Source organism: Bubalus bubalis, chromosome 16, assembly GCF_019923935.1.
Source record: "Bubalus bubalis isolate 160015118507 breed Murrah chromosome 16, NDDB_SH_1, whole genome shotgun sequence".
NCBI lineage: Eukaryota > Metazoa > Chordata > Mammalia > Artiodactyla > Bovidae > Bubalus > Bubalus bubalis.
The window spans coordinates 20,383,462-20,401,874 of NC_059172.1; the positions used below are offsets into that span (position 1 = coordinate 20,383,462).

At 44.8% G+C, this 18,413-nt stretch overlaps 1 long non-coding RNA gene across 1 annotated transcript; it reads left to right on the forward strand.

The window, feature by feature from the left end:
* The first annotated feature begins 538 nt into the window (after positions 1–538).
* Positions 539–15,591, forward strand: LOC102411413. Its single transcript, XR_006545270.2, has 3 exons — positions 539–1,002; positions 8,804–8,867; positions 15,278–15,591. It is a non-coding gene; the product is annotated as an uncharacterized LOC102411413 (long non-coding RNA).
* The last annotated feature ends 2,822 nt before the right edge of the window (positions 15,592–18,413 follow it).

An 18,413-nucleotide genomic window follows, 5' to 3' on the forward strand; every position in this document is an offset into this window, starting at 1 on the left:
CCTGAGGGGCTCAAAAAAAGAGCCAAGTTAGAATTTCACATCGAATGAAGAGCAGATCAAATCCATACACTGAAATTACTGCTGGCTGAGACAGTCCTGCATGGGTCATGCTCTTTCTCCTTGCCTTATCTCATTTAATCTACCCGACAGCCCTGCAAGGTGGGGACCATTGTCCCTGTTTTAGAAATGAGGGTGCTGAGGTTCTGAGAGACTGTGTACCTTATCTGAATTGGTCCAGCTAGTAAGTGGCTGAGCCAGGCTTCAGATCCAAGCCTGTGTTGAGCCTCTGAACATTCTAGTATAGCCTGCAGCATCCCCGTACTGGAATAATACGGTGCTCCATTGAGCGAGTGTGCTTAGATGTTCAGCGGTGTCTGACTCTGAGGGAAAAGTAAATACCGGCCGGAGGTGCAGGGGAGAAGAGCAACAGGAGGAGCCCTAGGAGGGAGGGTGCCATGCAGGCATGGCGTCAAGGATGGCTTCTTGGAAGCAGAGGGTCTGTTGGAGCTGGTTCAAAGCTGTAATCATGAGTCTTCTCCAGTTTCTGAGGCAGAGAAGGAGGGTCTGAATTAGGATGTGAGCCATCAGGCAGTTGCTGTCTGCAGTGGCCCTGCCCTGAAGACACAGGGGTGCCACGCAGAGCACACGTGGTGTGAGCGTTCACTGCGGGAGCCATGTTCCATCCGGTCAGACACCCAGGCGGCCCACAGGCCCAGCCCCCGAGCCGTGGGCTTGCAATCCCCTCGCAGAACAGCCACTGACCCCGAGCAGAAGTGAGAAGGAAGTACCCCCTCAGCCCCAGGCTGTGGAGGGGGCCTGGCTGTCCACCAGGGCCTGCGGGTGTCCTGGCAGAGACAGGAGGTAGCACAGGCCCCAGGCACTAGGGTGCCAGAGCCTCCCGAGAAGGAACAGGTGCGAAGCAGGCAATTAGCTGGGAAGGCGTCCGGGGGGCAGGCGGCCTAGAGCTGATTGGGGAAGTCACCAGGATTACATCATCGACCGGTGAGTAGGCTTCATTAACTCTCCGATGAGTGCAGTGTCAAGAGGGAATGGTTTTTTTCTTCTTCCAGGAGCCAGAAGAAGTGATCATTAGATTTGTCTTGTAAAATAAAACTGTTCCGTAGCAGAGACGAGCATTTAAGCTTCTCCGGTGTATTTGGCACCCTGGCTTCTCTCTGGGAGGAAGGAAGAGTGTCTATTCATGGGCTGTGACTTGGAGAGGCCCCACGGTGAGTCAGGCGTTTTCTGTGTGTGTGCGCCCCGTGGTCGCTCATGTCGTGGGGGAACTGCTAATTTACTCATGTAATGTGTTCCTCTAGACCAGCCACAAAGACCACTCAGTTATTTTGATCTGGTGTTTACCACAAACTCCCCAGCAACCCTGTGGGTGTGTGTGTTTGTACAAAGACCTCATACAATGAAGCGTTGCCCTGGCTGGCAATGACAAGCATTCCAACTCTGAATTGAGGGCAGAGATCGTCCTGGAGTGACCTCCATGGGCATGATGACTTGTATGTCTTCTAAAAATCCAAGGGCATGGAGAGAGTGGTCACGTGTTCCGGCCACCACAGGGGTCCTGAAGGGGAACAAACATTTGAGAATATCTAATTCTTGCCAGGCACGGGGCTCAGGTTTTACATATCTTATCATGATGCTTCTCTCAACTACCCTTTGTACCCTTTGAAAGCATTATGCTTTCACCATTCCAGGATCTTGCCCCAGTGTTTCTGCTTTGAGGACGCTCATATGTCCTTAGGTGCCCGCTGAAAAATCCTGTAAAACCTTTTCTGACTTTATCACAGTTAGTTATACTCTCCTTTGTGCTCCCAGAAAATCATAGACTTTAGGGAGATGGCAGCTTCAGTTTCTTCCTCTGTAATATTGGGGCAACCATAGGGTCATTGTAAGGAATACATGAAATAAGTCACATAAGTGTTTTGACAGCAGTTGGCACTTATCCCTTGCCAGTCATTGCTGTTATTAATAATAGTAACAATAATACCACATACAATTATGTACCACTTGTAAGTTCCTTGAGTATAGGGATGTTAACTACTTGGTTCACTGTTTTATCCTCAGAGTCTAGTAGTGTTTGGCACGTGGGAGGCACTTGTTTTCTAGCTGGTGAATGAATCAGAGTGAAAGCTTTGCCACCTCTTGCTTCTGTATGCGCCTGAGAATGGACCCTTGTCTAACCCGCCTCTGTATCTGTAATATCACCACTTCATCTGGTACAACCCACGTGTTCAGTGACTGTACTGAACAGATGAACAGGACCATGAGATGCTGCTACTCAGCCAGCGCCTGGCTAAGGGAGCCCGGCAGCATGCCCATTTGATGCTGTGTGGGGGCTCGGGGATCCCTCCTGCTCCCTGAATTCAGAAAGTGTGCCCCTGACACACCACTCCTGTATGGTGAGCTTCTCAAGGTGGGGGCTGCGTCTTGTTTACTTTTGAATCCTTGATGTCCAGCACTGTGCCTGGCACAGCATGCTCAGATGGGTATCCAAGAAATTTCCTGTCCTCCCGGACTCCAAGCGTGGAGTCAAGTGGATTTGTCATCTCTCTTCCATCACCACCTAACCCTCTTCTTCTGTCGAGGTTCCCACTTCAGTTTATTAAAGACCCTTTTTCTCAGTTATAATGGTCTAAGTCTCCTCTGGAGTATTGTACCCTATGGGAAGAGCAGTCTTTGTAATCAGGCTTTTCTGGACTCAAATCTTGACTCTGGCAACCGCTAGCTGTCTTATCTGGGTGAGTTGCTTACCTCTCCCGGGCATCAATTTCCCCTTTCATCAAATGAGGCAATAATACACTCTATTCACCTATTCACCTTAGGGCGCCTAAGACATGGCGGGACCTGTTCTAGGCCCCGGAGATACATTTATGTGAACAAAACAAACATTGCTCTTGCCTGAATGGTATATGCAAACTAGAGAGGGAGAGACCGACACTAAACAAATAAGCCAGTAAACAGATAGGGGGTTGGATGGTGCATGTGCTGTGGGGAAAGGAAGTGGGCAGTCAGGGTTATCAGTGTCTTATTCTGGGGACGAAGGAAGGCCTTTCTAATAAGGAGAACCTGCATCTGGAGAATAAGATTCCAGGGAGAGGAAGACAGCAAAGACACCTCCTGCCTCTCCCACCCCAGCCCAGCCCCAGTGCAATCCAGTCACATCCCTATTTCTGCTCAAAAGTCTGCAAAGAGCTAATGGCTCATTAAGTTCATAGTCTTAGAGACTGACCTTCAGAACCACCTCCAATATGAGGCTACATTCACCTTTTCCAGCCATATTCTACTGCTCTCAGAAATATTTAATCCTAGGGGAGAGAGCTGGGTGCACTTTGTCAGTCTCAGCAGAATGACTGAGGAAAAAAGCCTAACCACACTCCCAGTGAAGAACAGATTGAGATGGGCCCTTATCCCAGATTCCCTGGGCCAGATTCGCATGTTCCAGTCACAGTGAACAGGACCCCTGACTATTACTGGCTCGCCCCTCCCATAGTGCTACTATGGACTCGGCGATAATGCATCTTTTTTTTTTTTTTTTTGAATAATAAGCATCCCTTTATTTGCTGACGCCATTACAAAAACTGATTACATTAGCAACAAAAGCTGTTTTCTTGAGTTGAAGTCAGAGGCAGTTACTCCCCAAAATGTTAAGTAAAACAGTGTACTACGTCAGTATTAAAATGTTAAATTTTACATTGTCTTTACCACGTTTGATCTTCTGAACAATTTTATTGAGCAAGATAAGATAAAAGAGTACATGTTTATTTTATCTTCAGGAATGTAAAGGTCTAATTATTCAAACAGTTTTTATTATAAAACTAAATTCTGAAGATGTCTATAGAGTTGGCTTTTTTTTTTTTCTTAAAGCTACAAAATGGCATGTAGTTTCCCAAATCAGTTTTCTTTTACTACTTTTATCTCCCTTGATCCCTGCTCCTATGGGCCCCTCACCCATAACAAAATGACCTCATTTTGCCTTTACTGATTCTAATGGGAGATCCAGACTCCAGTCATGAATTCCTGTATCCAACGGCTACAAGCTCCCCTGGTCCTCCATTCTTCCATCCTTTTTCAATCAGCACTCATTCCACAAAGGATTAATGTCCAGACCAAGGGCACATTGGTCTGGACATTAAACTGGCACCCTCTGGCCATACACAGAACAGTAAAATCCCCGATACTATGTTTCTACCAGCCTGGTGAACAGGCACCACCAGCCTCTAAAATGTCCCCCATGATGGCATTTATGATGAATTTAAAGCCTAGCTAATTTCAGACCCTTCTTGTAGGGAAAGCCCTTGGACCGACACCTACCACCATGTGGATCTTGGAGAAAAGCAAAAGAGATGTTCTAAAAGAATGTGTCTGAGGCTTTCTATTCCCTACCACACGATGTTGAAACAAGGACAGCCGTTCATGGCTGTGGGATACAGATGCCCCCTAGCATTATGAATGACATCCCTGAATACCACTGGGGGGCCTACACATCTGAAAATGTTACTGCCGAACCTGTAGGTTTTCACTAGCTGGCTCCACCTGATGTGGCTGATGTAGCCTCAGTCTGGGACACAGTTTTCCTACTCAATGCCAGGACACCTGGGCAATGTGGCACCCACACGGTCATTCCTATCTATTTGGAGCGTACCCCTCTTCTTCCCCAACACCACCGGCCAAGCAGATTACATTATCCTAAGCAGCCAGCAGGAAAATAAAAATGGAATGTGATTCTGCATTTTAGTGCCCACTTCTGAAGATTCCTCCGCCATAGTTGTGATGCCCAATTGGATGCCCAGCACACAGCAACTCGTGCCCTCGAACACGCCTTCTACCCTCTGCATCCTTGTCACAGCCTTTCTGACGTCACCTGTGCTTCCACGACCTGGGTCAAGAGCCGCACTTGCCCAGGGAGCCTATCACAGCATTATTGTGATGATCTGATCCCAGACAACCACCCCTCAGAGAATGACTACCCAGTTACCCACAACATCTGCCAGGGTGCCCCTGCCAGAACACAGGGATCTTCCCCTCAGGGGATAGCCCACTCAGCATGTACCATACACTCAAAAGAGGTGAACACCAGACAGACCTCCAAACTTAACCCTCTCCTCCCCGTTGAGCACAATAAACCCCGTTACCACTGTGGCTAAAACTTCCCCTCCTAAACCTCCTAAAGCAAGCCTCCTGCTTAAGGCCCTCCCCAAGCTAGTCTGCATGTACACATGGTCAAGGCTACACCCCAGAGGCCCAGTCACTGGGTGCACTCGGCCCCTACAGGCAAGCCACTTCCTTATTCACACCATGCCAGATGACCCAAGACTCATGAAAAAAGGCTCCCCCCTACACCCACCCATACTGATGCTACTGGTCTGGGTCTCTAGGTCTTGCTCTGTCTTACCCAGGACCCGACAGGACATTGATTGAATGTTATCAAGTTTGGTCCCTGGCCCATGAGTCTGGATCATGTAACCATTCAAATCCACATGCCTGTGTTGGTGTCTTCCCAGGCCCACATAGCATGATGGGAGGCACAGCTCTCCAAGATAGTAAAGGCCCAGATAGTAAAGGAACATGAGTGATTAGAAGCTACAGAAGGAACCTGGTTCTCCAATGTCCCTCCCCTAGATAACTCACTCCTAATGTCCCAACTCCTTAAACTTACCGCACACTCTACTGACTCCATTGATCTTAACCTTTTCCAACCACCCCGTGAGGGGACCCTGCTGGTCACAATCCCCAGCAGAAATGATGAGCATTTCTCTATGCATGGCCCCAGATATAAAAGTGACACCTTGGGGCTAGAGGAGTGGGACTAAGGGCTCGATTACATAAGGAGTGTATTATAGCAGATGCAGCAGAGGAAATGTCTGAGGTTCTATTAGAATCTTGTGATGTTCACAGTGTAACAAACAGTGGCAACACTTGAGGCTTTCACTGAAGGGCAAAAGTCCTAACTGCCAGGGTGGCAGATGGCAGACTAGCTCCAGATGACCTTACCACCGTAATATATGTGCCCTCAAAGAGGAGGAGTATGTGTCCTCAAGGGAATTTCCTGCTATGTGTGGATAAGCGATGCAGGCAAAGTCATCTAAATAGCCCAGCAGATGCGCCATCAAACCAGAACCAAATTTTATGCAAAGTACCTTGAAGTCTGTAGTTTCTGAATGTTCCCTGCCTCTTGGGTGACCTGCTCCAGGGACCCTCCCACCAGAAAGTGGACCTCACATACTGAACGGGTTATGTAAAGTCAGTACAGCCCACAGTCAAGTATATTAATAAGAGACCACCTGAAATTAATCTCTCTTCTCCATCACCTCCTGGCATTTTTCAGCAGGTGGGCTCCTGTCCTATATTGATGTCCCCAGGAACAGGCTTTCTCTCCCTGAAGAGGTTAGGGAGCTATCTTGTCAGGGGGCTGCTCACCTAGGGATTCCCCTCACTTTGCCAATGTCTGATTAGATTATAAATCTTTGAGTCACTTGTGATCACAGCCAAGGGGTGGTGTGTTTGGACAGGCAATGCCTTTAAACAAGGGGGAATGGCAGACAGGTTGTCGAGTTGAATCATAACAATATTCCAGGGAAATGAAACCTGAACCTATCTTTATTCCATCAGTACTACCCCAGAACCACACCTCCAACTCCTGACCCCACACCCAGACACTTACTCAGGCTCTTTCCTGCCAGTCACACCTGCTTCACTCACTGGGTGCTTAGGACTATGGGCTTTGAAACCTCAGCTGTTTATTCCTACTCATGCCTCAGCTCTGTGACCTGTAGCAAGTTCCTTAGCCTTTCTGTGACTCAGTTTCCCCATCCATAAATTTATGATCACAGTACTTACTCCATTAGGGTGTTGTAAGAGATGTGAATACCCCACTCTAGGTAAAGCCCACAGTACAAGTTTGACACAAAGGAAATACCCAGGTATTTATTCATCAAGGGTACCTCACTTTCTATTAATGCTTCCTCCAGAAAACCTTCCACATCTATTCCCACTCCAATTTCTCCTTAATCCAATTAATCTGATTCCATCTCTGTTCAGCACCTTGCTGTAAATCATATATCTGTTCTCCATTACATATGCATTCATTTTGGCTTCCCAAGTAAGAGATAAAGGTCCTCGAGGAAGGGACAACATTATACCTGGCTCGCCCACTGATGTGCTGTGTCATCTTGCACTTAATTTTTTTAGGATTGAGTTTCTTTCCCTGGAATATGTGGCAAATATGTGGCATGTGTGCCAACATTTCCCCACCCCATAGCCTTGGGAGACAGTAGTACTTAACAATAATTCTCTTCCTCCTAACCTGTCTCCAAACTCAGCATCCTTAGCGCAGTGCTTTGGACAGTGTCTACTAATGTATGCAGTAATTAAGTTAAGTGTTGAGTACTTACTAGGTACTACTCTTACTTAGTATCTGGAGATAAAACTTTGGGTGTGCTGTTGGTGCACTTGTGGAACTTGTCACTTAATGGGGAAGAAAGAAAATATGCAAATTCATAAGTGAGAAGATCTCAGATAGTGATCAGTACAGGGATGAAAATAAAATAGTGCTGTGTTAGTGTCTGGCGAGGAGGTTGAGTGTCCAGGGACTTTCTGAGGCCTCAAGAGATTTTGATCTGGTAGATTTGGTGTGGGCCCCAGAATATGTGTTGTTAACAAGCAAATGTAGGAAATGGCAACCCACTACAGTATTCTTGCCTTGAAAGTTCTACGTACAGAGGAGCCTGGTGGGCTACAGTCCATGGGATCGGAAAGAGTCAGACAAGACTGAGGGACTGAGCACGACGTGATAAGAGTGAATGTCTGGAGTCAGAAGACCTTACATTCACTTCCTTACTACATAGTGGTGTGACTTGAGCAAGTTATTGAATTTCTTTGACCCTCAATTTCCTTATCTGTTAAATTGAAATATTACTACTGCTCATCTCAGAAGGTTATATTAGGATTAACTAAGATAAAACATATAAGATTCCTGGCACATATTCATGCTCAATAACAAGCAGCTATTAATTACAACAATGGGCCCATCTACTCCTAATTATAATCTTCAAAAAACAGCTCCAACAAGTACCATTTAGTAGGTATTGAATATAGCCTTTAGTTGATTTTTGCCTAATGAAACTCTTCCTCTTGAAAAATAAATTGTCAAAAGACCTTCCTGTCAGCAGGACTGGCAGAGTCCAGTGAATATATATTCCCTGGCGCTCTAGTTGAGGCAGGTTTCAGGTTTGGAAGGACTTTGTCTTAATTTCCTCTCCAGTCAAGTGGGAGCCTGGCTACTTGCCTTTCTAAGTCGGTGGGCAGGGATGGGGGGATTTCTGAGACCTGCAGGGATGTGAGATTTGCAAAGTATGAGGCACAAACAGGACACTTGCCTTCTCAGAGCAACTGGCCCATCCAGCTGACGGGCCCAACAACAGTGGTAAGCATGGCTCCTGCTCTGCCGGCCTCCACTCACTTAGAGAAGGGGGCCACTCCTCCGCGTTAAGAGCTGAGCTGGTACATAACGAAGAAAAAAAAAAAAGAAAGCTGGGCAGGAAGCAGCCTTTTCAACCAGTGAAGAAACCGTTAGAATCCATCCCTTTGCCCCATGCCAAAGCTCAACTTGCCCCACCCAGCCACACTATCAAGGACGCTCAGGCCATCGCAAAGCCCTGGAGGTATTTGTCCCTAGTTTATCAGGGACCTGTGAAAACATTTCCCTAACTGAAGATAAAGAACTCTTTTCCCTTCTCCCTCCATTCTACTTCTAACTACCTACCAGAGAGTTCCTCTCCTTTTCTTTCAGTAACACCGACTCTGAAAAGAAGCTATTTTTCACCCTGGACTTGAAGTAACTGGTGGAGAGGCAGGTAAGAGCATTTTATTCATTCATTCCTTCAGTAAGTAATTATTGGGTGCTTAATACATGCTGGGCTAGGCTCTTGGATTCAATTCCAACACAGAAGGAGCCTGCAGTGTTTGGGGGAACCCAACAGTACTTAACAACCACAAAACGTAGAATTATCCATTGTGATCCAAACTGGCCATGAGTAGATAAACAACAAAGTCATACTGAATAGCACAGGGAACTATTCAGTATCTTATAATAACCTATAATGGAAAAGAATCTGAAAAAAAAAAAAAACCTGAATTGCCTTGTGGTATACCAGAAGCTAATACAGCACTGTAAATCAACTCTACTTAAATAAATAAAAAGGAAAAAATATTTAAAAAAAAAAAGCTTGGGAGTGGGGTCATATAATGATGGGTCCTAATACAGTCATGAGAGGCTGGGGGCTTCCCTGCTGAAGTAATGTTTGAGTTGAGAGAAGAGTATATAGTGTACTCTTCTAGATTTCACTCTTGCCCTCCAGTGGATGTTTTCAGGGTTAAAAAGCTGCCTCAGGGGCAGGAAGACTTGCTGCCATGCCATGCCTGTCCCGTTTTCGGGACCAAGTCATGATTCCTCAATTCTGGTGAAGGTTAGGATGGAAATGACTTATTGGAGTGATGGAGAGGACAGCATAAACCTGCCAGGACCTCCTTCAAGATTCAGTTCACTTTGCAAAAGTTGCCAGATAAAAGATATTTCCAGATGGAGAGCCATGCAGAAAATACAAATGGAAGAGTTTTTAACAGCTCCTCCTTTGCAGGCTATGACCAAGGCAGTTTCTGCAGCGTGATGGGAAGGACTGTAGCCTAATAGCATGGGAAGAGCTGAACGGGCCCACGAGCATCCCAGGGGCGTCTGGAGAGAGACTGTGCCCTGAAGGGGGCATTCAAGATGCTCTACTATGGGACCACCCCCCACCCCACCCCCAATCCTGCCACCACCACTCCATGTGGAGCCTGTGCCTGCTATATGCTAACCCTCGGTTTCTCAGAGGAGAGGGCAGATAGGAATCTATGACAGCGTGAGTCCCTTTAAGGAGGAGGCTGTACATAGTAACAAACTGCCCCCTTTTCTCCGTCCTTGGGGCCTAGTGGGCCTGCAAAGAAGATCATCCGAAAGTCAGGGACCAGCACTGCTGATGGGGGCCTAAGTGGGCAGGGATTGCCACTGGGGGACCCAAAGAATGTCTCAGAGTTCATGCAACAGGGCTCACTGTAGCCTTGTGTGTGTGTGCGCTAAGTCGCTTCAGTCACGTCTGACTCTTTGCAACCCGATGGACTGTAGCCTGCGAGGCTCCCTTGTCCGTGGGATTCTCCAGGTAAGAATGCTGGAGTGGGTTGCCGTGACCTCCTGCAGGGGATCTTCCCAACTCAGGGATTGAACCCACATCTCTTACATCTCCTGAACTGGCAGGTGTGTTCTTTACCTCTAGCACCACCATAACATTGGATGTTGTTAAATATATCTATGGATGAACCTGAGAAGGTTGCAAGCTGCCTGAAATGAAAGGCAAAATTCTTTGCACCTTGGACAGCTGTGCACCTAGGGAAAGGCGTTTAACTTTTACCAGGTTGTGTTCACCCACTACCCATCTCCAGAAGGTCTTTTATTCTCCCCAAACTGAAATATGATATCCAGTGAAAAACAACTCTCCTCTCTCCCAGCCCCTGGCCACCCCCATTCTACTCGTTGCCTCTATGAATTTAACTACTCTAGGTACCGCGTATGAGTGGAATCATACAGTCTTTATCCTTTTATGACTGGCTTGTTTCACTTAGCATAACATCCTCAAGTTTCAACCATGTTGTAGCATGTGACAGGATTTCTTTTTTAAGGCAGACCTTTCTTCTTTAAGAATGTAAGTCACTTATGAGGTGGCAAGATAGTGTGCACACATTTTATGCATATTTATTTATTGGGTATATACCCAGAAGTGGAATTGATGAATCGTATATTAATTTATTTTTAATTTTTTGCAGAACCTGCTTATACCATAAATTATATTACATTAATATATTATATATATAATATATATTATACACTTGTGCCTAGTCACTCAGTTGTGTCTCTTTGCAACCCCATAGAATATAGCCTGACAGGCTGCTCTGTTCTTGGGGATTGTCCAGACAAGAATACCAGAGTGGGTTGCCATACCCTCCTCCAAGGGATCTTCCCAATACAGGGATCGAACCCAGGTCTCCCACATTACAGGCAGATTCTTTACCATCTGAGCCACCAGGGAACCCCAAGAATACTGGAGTGGGTAGCCTATCCCTTCTCCGGGGGATCTTCCCGATCCAGGAGTCAAACCAGGATCTCCTGCATTGCAGGCAGACTCTTTACCAGCTGAGCTACCAGGGAAGCCCATATGTTGTGTATAACATATATATTATATTCCCATTAGCAGACCATGGAATTCCCAATTTCCCCACGTGTTTGCCAACACTTGTCGTTTTCTGTTTGGGGGATAATAGTTGTCCTGATGGATGTGAAGTGTGCTTCACTGTGGCTGTGCATTGCATTTCTCTGATGATTATTGTTTCTTGAAACTCTCTCTCTTTGCTTATTGGCCATCTGTATATCTTCTTTAGAGAAATATTTCTTCAAGTCTTTTGCCCATTTTTTAATTCGGTTTTTTTTGCTGTTGAATTATAGGAGTTCTTTAAATATTCTGGATATTAACCTTTTATCAGATATATGATTTGCAAATATTCTCTTCCATTCCATAGGGTGCATTTTCACTCTCCTAATACTGTCCTTCATACACAAAAGTTTTTAACCTGCAGTCTAGTTCGTCTGTTTTTCATTTTGTAGCCTGTGACAATAAAAGGTGTCATATTCAAGAAGTCATTGCCAAATCCAACGTCATGTAGTTTTTACCCTATGTTTTCTTATGAGAGTTTTATAGTTTTGAGTTGGTAGGTTTTTAAAGAGGTCTGTAACTGACAAAGCATGGGCCATCCTCAATACTGATAGCAGGAAGACCCTCACATATTGACGAATGTCAGTATGAAGCTAGGAATTGGGAAATTGATAACATGGTGGTGATATGTGGAGTCTTTAATTCAAAAGGAATTATTGAATATCTCCATATTTAGTGAAAATGAAAATTATGATCTCTCTTTTCTAAGAACATAAGTCACTTATGAGATGGCAAGATGGTGTGCACACATAAAATCATGGCTTTGCAAGGCAGAGTCTAATGAGCACCTACCCAGGCCCCAGAACCAAGAGCTGGAAGGAGTTGAGTTCAGGGGGCAGAGAAACCTTCAGTGCAGAGATGTGGCTTGAGTGGGCTCCAGGTTGATGGACACAATCTGGAGAGGCAGAGAAGACTGGGGAGGATTTTGTACAAACTGCAGGATGATTGCTGTTACCGAGCACTCACTGTGTGCCGGGCTCTGTGCTCTGCCTGCTGCATACATTATCTCAGCCATGCCTCTTCACCCTATATTTATCATCGCCTCTGTTTTATCACTGCAGGCACTGAAGCACAGAGATTTGCCTAAGATTAATTACCCAGATAGTAAGTTGTAAAGTGGAGACTAGAAACCAGGTTTATTAATCTCTATTCTTAACCCTTCTACAATTCTAGCACCGAAGTTTTGGAGCACAGACAAAGCAGACATTCGTGATAGAAAGAACAGAATAAAACAGTGCATAGAAATGGGCATGAGCCGGATGTCTGAGGTCAAAGAGGAGCAGCCTGGTTGGTGGGAAGGGTCAGGCTCTAGGGGTTTGGGACATGAAGTTGATTCGATGGGATGGGCAGGGTCACAAGCATCTTTCATGGACTCATCAAGAGTTTGTCTTGATCTTCTAGAAGGACAGAATCTCACATAGAGTTGCAGCTCTAACCTTTCAGTCCACCTCTTTCTTCTATAAAATGAGAGCATCAAGATCCCAAAAGGCTAAGCGACTTGCCAATGATCACAGGCAATAAGGGAGTCATTGCAAATTTTTGAGCAGGGTGGTGACAATGAAGAAAAGAGTAGTCCAGATGGGTTAATCAGGCAGCCAGATACATGAGGGGTAGCTGAAGGGAAGCAGAGAAAATTGGCACTAAGAAGCAAGCAGCTCTTTCCCTGGTTTTGGCTGAAAGATATCTCCCTCAGCTACAGATATTTCTAGGAGCATCACATACAAGACTCCTTTCCCCTGAAGTGTGGAGCTTAGGAAGTCAAGTGTCATCAGGAAGGTCAGACTCCCTTCCCCAGCCAGGCTCAGGGCCCTCAGCTAGACACGAATGCCAGAAAACACTGCTTCCCCAGAAGCAGCCCAGCCCCTCCTCCAATGGAAGGTCTATCCGGAGTGAGATGTCTCAGACCAGAGACCCCCAACTCTGAAGAACCAGTGACCAGGACAGGCTCCTGATGCCATCTCTTTTTGTTGCTTATCTGAATATGAAGCTGGGCCAACTGTCTGTGAGTCTAACCCCCCTGCCCCCTGGGGGTTGGGGGTTGCCCGAGCTGGTAAGATAAGGCAGGAGTCCCCCAGGCAAGGAGGCTGACCCCACCTGCTTGGACTGAGCCCTATATTGTAACATAACTCCAGTTATCCACCTGTGTGTCAAGAAAGGCCTGCCCTGGTCGACTGTCCTCCTTTGAGGTTCTCTTAGCTTCATTAATTCTAATAATAGCCGCCATCCATTGAGCACTGTGCTAAGCATTTGACATGCATGATCTCATTTTATTCCTCCAACCCTGTGATGAAGATATAATTATCCTCATTCTACACGTGACGGAACTGAGGCTCAGAGCTATCAAATGATTTGCCTAAAACCACATAGCTGAAAGAACCAGGACTAAAACAAGCCGATCTATATCCAAAGCCTGCCTTTACCCATAGAATTGACTGTATTCTATGCACTGGCCCACTGTAACTACATCTCCTTGGGGGCATGGGGGACCTGCAGTGGAGAATCAAGCTTCAAAGCAGGTCCTTGTTGTTACTGACACCACCTGTATCTGTGTGTTCCTAGGAGCCAAGAGTCTGATCTGGTTCCCAAACCAAATTCCTAGGTCTGACTCTGAATGGTATATGGGCCCTTATTTTCTCCCAATAGCAATGCTCTAGGAAAACAAGTGATCTTCAAGTTCCCTCTCAACTTTTACCTGGAGAGCATAGTGCAGGCATACTTTGGCCACAGGGAGTGGGGCTGTCATTTATTCATTCCTTCATTCATTCAACGAACAGTTATTGAAAGCCTACTGTGTGCTAGGCACATTCTAGGTCCTAAAGACACAATTGGAAACAAGTCATATTCTTATGGAGTTTATATTCTAGCTGGGAAGAAAGGTCAAAACCAAACCCATAAAAGAACTACAAACACGTATGTAGTAAAGTAGAAGTAATGATGATACTAGGAAGAAAAATAAAGCGGGATAAGGGAATGGAGGATGATAAGAAATGGGATTTTAAAAGGCTCTTATGAGGATAAACATTTGAACCAGAATGAAATACATGGGAGCCATAGGATGCTCTAGAGGAAGAGCATCTCGGGCAGAGGAAAGGACAGGTGCAAAAGCCCTCCAATAGGAGTTGACTTGGTTTGTTTTAAAGTTTAGGGAAAACATCAGTGTGGATCTAGCATAGTGAAGGGGTTGTAATGAAAAAGAGGAGAAGGGGCCAGATAGGATAAGGCCTTCAAGGCCACAGAAAGGAGCTGGATTTCAGGTGTGCTGTTTGAGCGTCCCAGGCACTGTGTTGTGTCACTCAGGCAGGGCTGCGTCTGAGAAACTAAAGGGAGGATATGAATCTCATGAACAAAGGACATCAGGACAGCTCTGTGAGTCAGCTCGCCCAGCTCTGACTCCCCCTTGAATTCAGAGCAGCAAATAAATTCAAGATCTGGTACCCAAGAGAGAAGGAGGGGGAGGATTTGAAGGGGACAGAGACAGAAGAAGGAACTGTTGACTCTAGGTCTCACTTGCCTTGTCCATCAATGGGGCCCTGAATCACCAACGGGTGTTCAAATATTTTAAAGCTGGAATCTCTCTGTATAAGCCGAATCTTCTGCAGAAGCTTACTCTGTGCCTGTCTCCTTTCCAAGTACCTTATATAATATGTCTCATTTCACAGAATTGTTATAGCAGTTCCGTGAGATAGGTACCCTGAATATGCCCACTTTACAGATGCAGAAGCTGAAGTCCAGAGAGGCTGAGCAACATGTCAATAGGTGCAGAGCTGCTGTGGTTGGAGCAGGAACGGGTGGAGCCTACTAGGGAAACACTTTAAACTGCTCCAAGGAGCAAGCTGAGAAATCACATTTCAGAAGCTCCTTCCACTCAGACATGCCATGAGTTTAACTCTGCTTAAGACCTTGCTGTAGAGTTGTGACATTTGGGGGCAGTTACTTAAGCACTTTGACTTTGTCTCTCATCTCAGTCCTAACAGGTGATTTAGAAGTTGCTGGAAAGGGGAAAATCAGAAACATGCAATCAGGGATGTGGCTGAAGCAGATGAAGGGAAGCGATGAAGCTGTCAACAGCCTACCTAGGACCTAAATGGTCACATTCCTGAATTTCTGTTTGGAAAGTGGGGGCTTCCCAAGCCTGAAGCCAGCTGATGTCTTAGGTACACTTCAGCTTTTTCTACAGCACCCCAGTCTCAGCATTCTTTGGTGCATGTCCTGACTGGCTAGGAGATGGCTGCTTCCTGACACAGTGATGACTTCTGAAAGATGGGGTAATAACAACAGGTATTATTTCTGAGCATTTACATCACTGTGCAAAGCATTTTTATACACATGACCCTATTGAATCTTCTTAAAACTCCTGTGAAGTAAGCAGATATCCCTGTGACCTTACTCTAGTCCCAGCCCTGCTGAGTTTACTGTTGCCTCCATTTGACAGATATAGAATCTGAGGTTCAGAGAGGTAAAATAACTTCCCCCAAGTCACCCAGCTGGTAAACAGCTGCGTTATGCCTTCTGACACCTATGCTCATCTCCTAAACTCAGTTGATGAAGATTTTTCAAAAAGATTTGTGGGGCTTTTTTCTCCTATATAGGAAAACTGGTTTATTTTTCATGAATGTTACTGATAGATCTAACATTCTGAAAATATGTCCATCAACATGCCCTGAAATCTTCTGAGATGAGTTTGGAAACCAGATTCCTGTGACAACTGAGTTGTTTAAAGAAGTTTCCATGGGAGCTGAAGCCATAATAAGACAAATCTTTATTTTTGTTCCTATACGTGAATGTAACAACTAACAGGTATATGATGCAACTTGGTTTCTAAAAGTTGCAAAAAAAAAAAAAAAATAGAAGAGGTAAATTGTCATTCTTGGCATCTTCCCAATGACATTTGCGTTTTCCTTTCTACTAGAAGTCCATTTTAGCAAAGAAATGTAGCCTTAGTCACTTGAAACTGCTCTTCCTGAGAAAACAATTCTAGATGTAATAAGCAAAAAGAATAGAAAATGCCAACAGGAAGAAAGTAATCCACCTAGAGTCAGAATCATCATGCCAACTGATTCAGTCTTCCTGTGACATTCACATTCAGGAAGGAAAACTTGGAAATTTTCTAAATTTTAAGGTATGTAAGATTCGCAAGGAGTCGGGGTGCGTAAAAGGAATTAAATTGCAAACCCACTGGGGAGGGATCAAGTCCAGATTTCCTCAACTCTCAAGGACCATTTTACATGTTCGAATTGCCTCCTAGTTACTGAGTCGCTCTTCTACATAAAGCATAAGGTTGCTATGGAAGGATACAATAAGGTTATGATTGCTTTAAAATTATTCATAATGAAAACACATTTTGAGACTCGATTCTAAATGTTAAACTTAAATTTGAGCAATTTAATTGCCCGTTGAATAGAAATGAAATCCCACCGGCAGGCAGTTATTCCTTACAACCACTGTGTGTGAAATTGAAATCTTAAGATACCATTTCAAATATTCACTTTCTCTAAGGAAGTTCTCCCCAAAGAGTGGTGAAAGATAAGAAACTGACCCAAAGTCATCAGTAATCACTCTTTCTTTACACATTCGGGTCAAAACAGAAGCATATTATTAAAAGGAAACTTCATGTCCCAAAGTTGGCCGTTTGGAGGTTACCTCCTGGAACCCAAGGATATATTTAATTTAACAACTAAGGCTCCATGCAAAACTATATAGCAAGGGAGGAAGCAACTTATCAGATTTAATAAAAGCAAGCAGATGAAAACACATCACGTAGTCACCAAGATAGTGAACATTAAACTGGAAAATGCATATATGTTTTGCATACGAGCACAAGGAGATGGAGTGAAAGGACACTGTTCTGTTTGCTTTTTAAAAATGGGACAGGTTTTCAAACCTAGGTGAGAAATTGGGAAGTTCTTATTTTTAACCTCCATTTCACCTTTGAATTTAATTTCAAACTCTCTAAATTCTCCCGGCGATTTTTTCCTACAACACAGAAGTTACCATTTATGAGTGCTTAGTATACACCAAATGCTTTGCATGCATGTAATCTCATATCCAGTATTACCCCCAGTTCATTACAGGTCTATGGGCCACACTGCATGTGTTTACTCATTTAATCCTCACAGCAGTTGATGCAATAGGCTCTGGTACCCCCATTGACAGATAAGGATCCTGGGAGTTTATAAATTCCTGCTCTTCCACTAGGATCACAGGTAGGAAAGTGTGGGTTGTTATGAAGGCAGTCTGGCTTCACAGCCACTACCCAATACTGCCTCTTCAGATTAAGTGACTTTCCTAGATAGGCTCCACTAGCTGATAAGTAAGAGCCTAAATCAAACGCAGGCAGTCCAATGCCCAAGTCTTAGCGTTTCACCAACACATCGATTGGTTGTAAGCAGGTGAATTGCTCATCAAAGCCTATTTGTTTATTTTCATTTTTTATTGTAGAGTGGTGGGTTATATGTTTATCACGTAATTTAGACTGACTTAAAAATGCTAGACATTTTTCCTTTTTTAATTAAAAACAAGGGCCTGAGCAGGAGAAGTTCTTTTTAGATTGAAAGGCTTGCGTTGGACCCACAGCTACTCTTAAGACTTCCTTTGACACACACACACACACACACACACACACACACAGAGGAGACGGTGGAGGAAATAGGGAGAGATTTTTATTATACCCATAGGGACCTAAGCTTTGGACATGGACATAAGAAAAGGACAAGAGCATGCAGACAATGGTAAATTCTAGGCATGCATGTAAGAAGTTAGAATCAGCTTTAAACAAGGAAAACGAAGCCTACAGGGATGTACTTCTGACTTCAACCACCACCTTCCGGGGTGAACTCATCCAGACCCTTCAGTGCCATCTTTAAAACAGGAAGACAGTGCCCATGACCATGATCTAGACTGCTCCTATAAAACCATGGATCCTGAGAATACTGGTAGCTTCTTCTTTACAAGACTTGTGGCATGCACAAGTAGGCCTTTAGTAATAATTTCTGGATGCAATTATTTTCAGGGAACTCTGATGAGGCCCAAGGGACCTAAAGTTTTGCTCTATTGAAGAGAAGACTATTAGCTTCCTCCTCTCCCCTTCTACATTCCCTACTC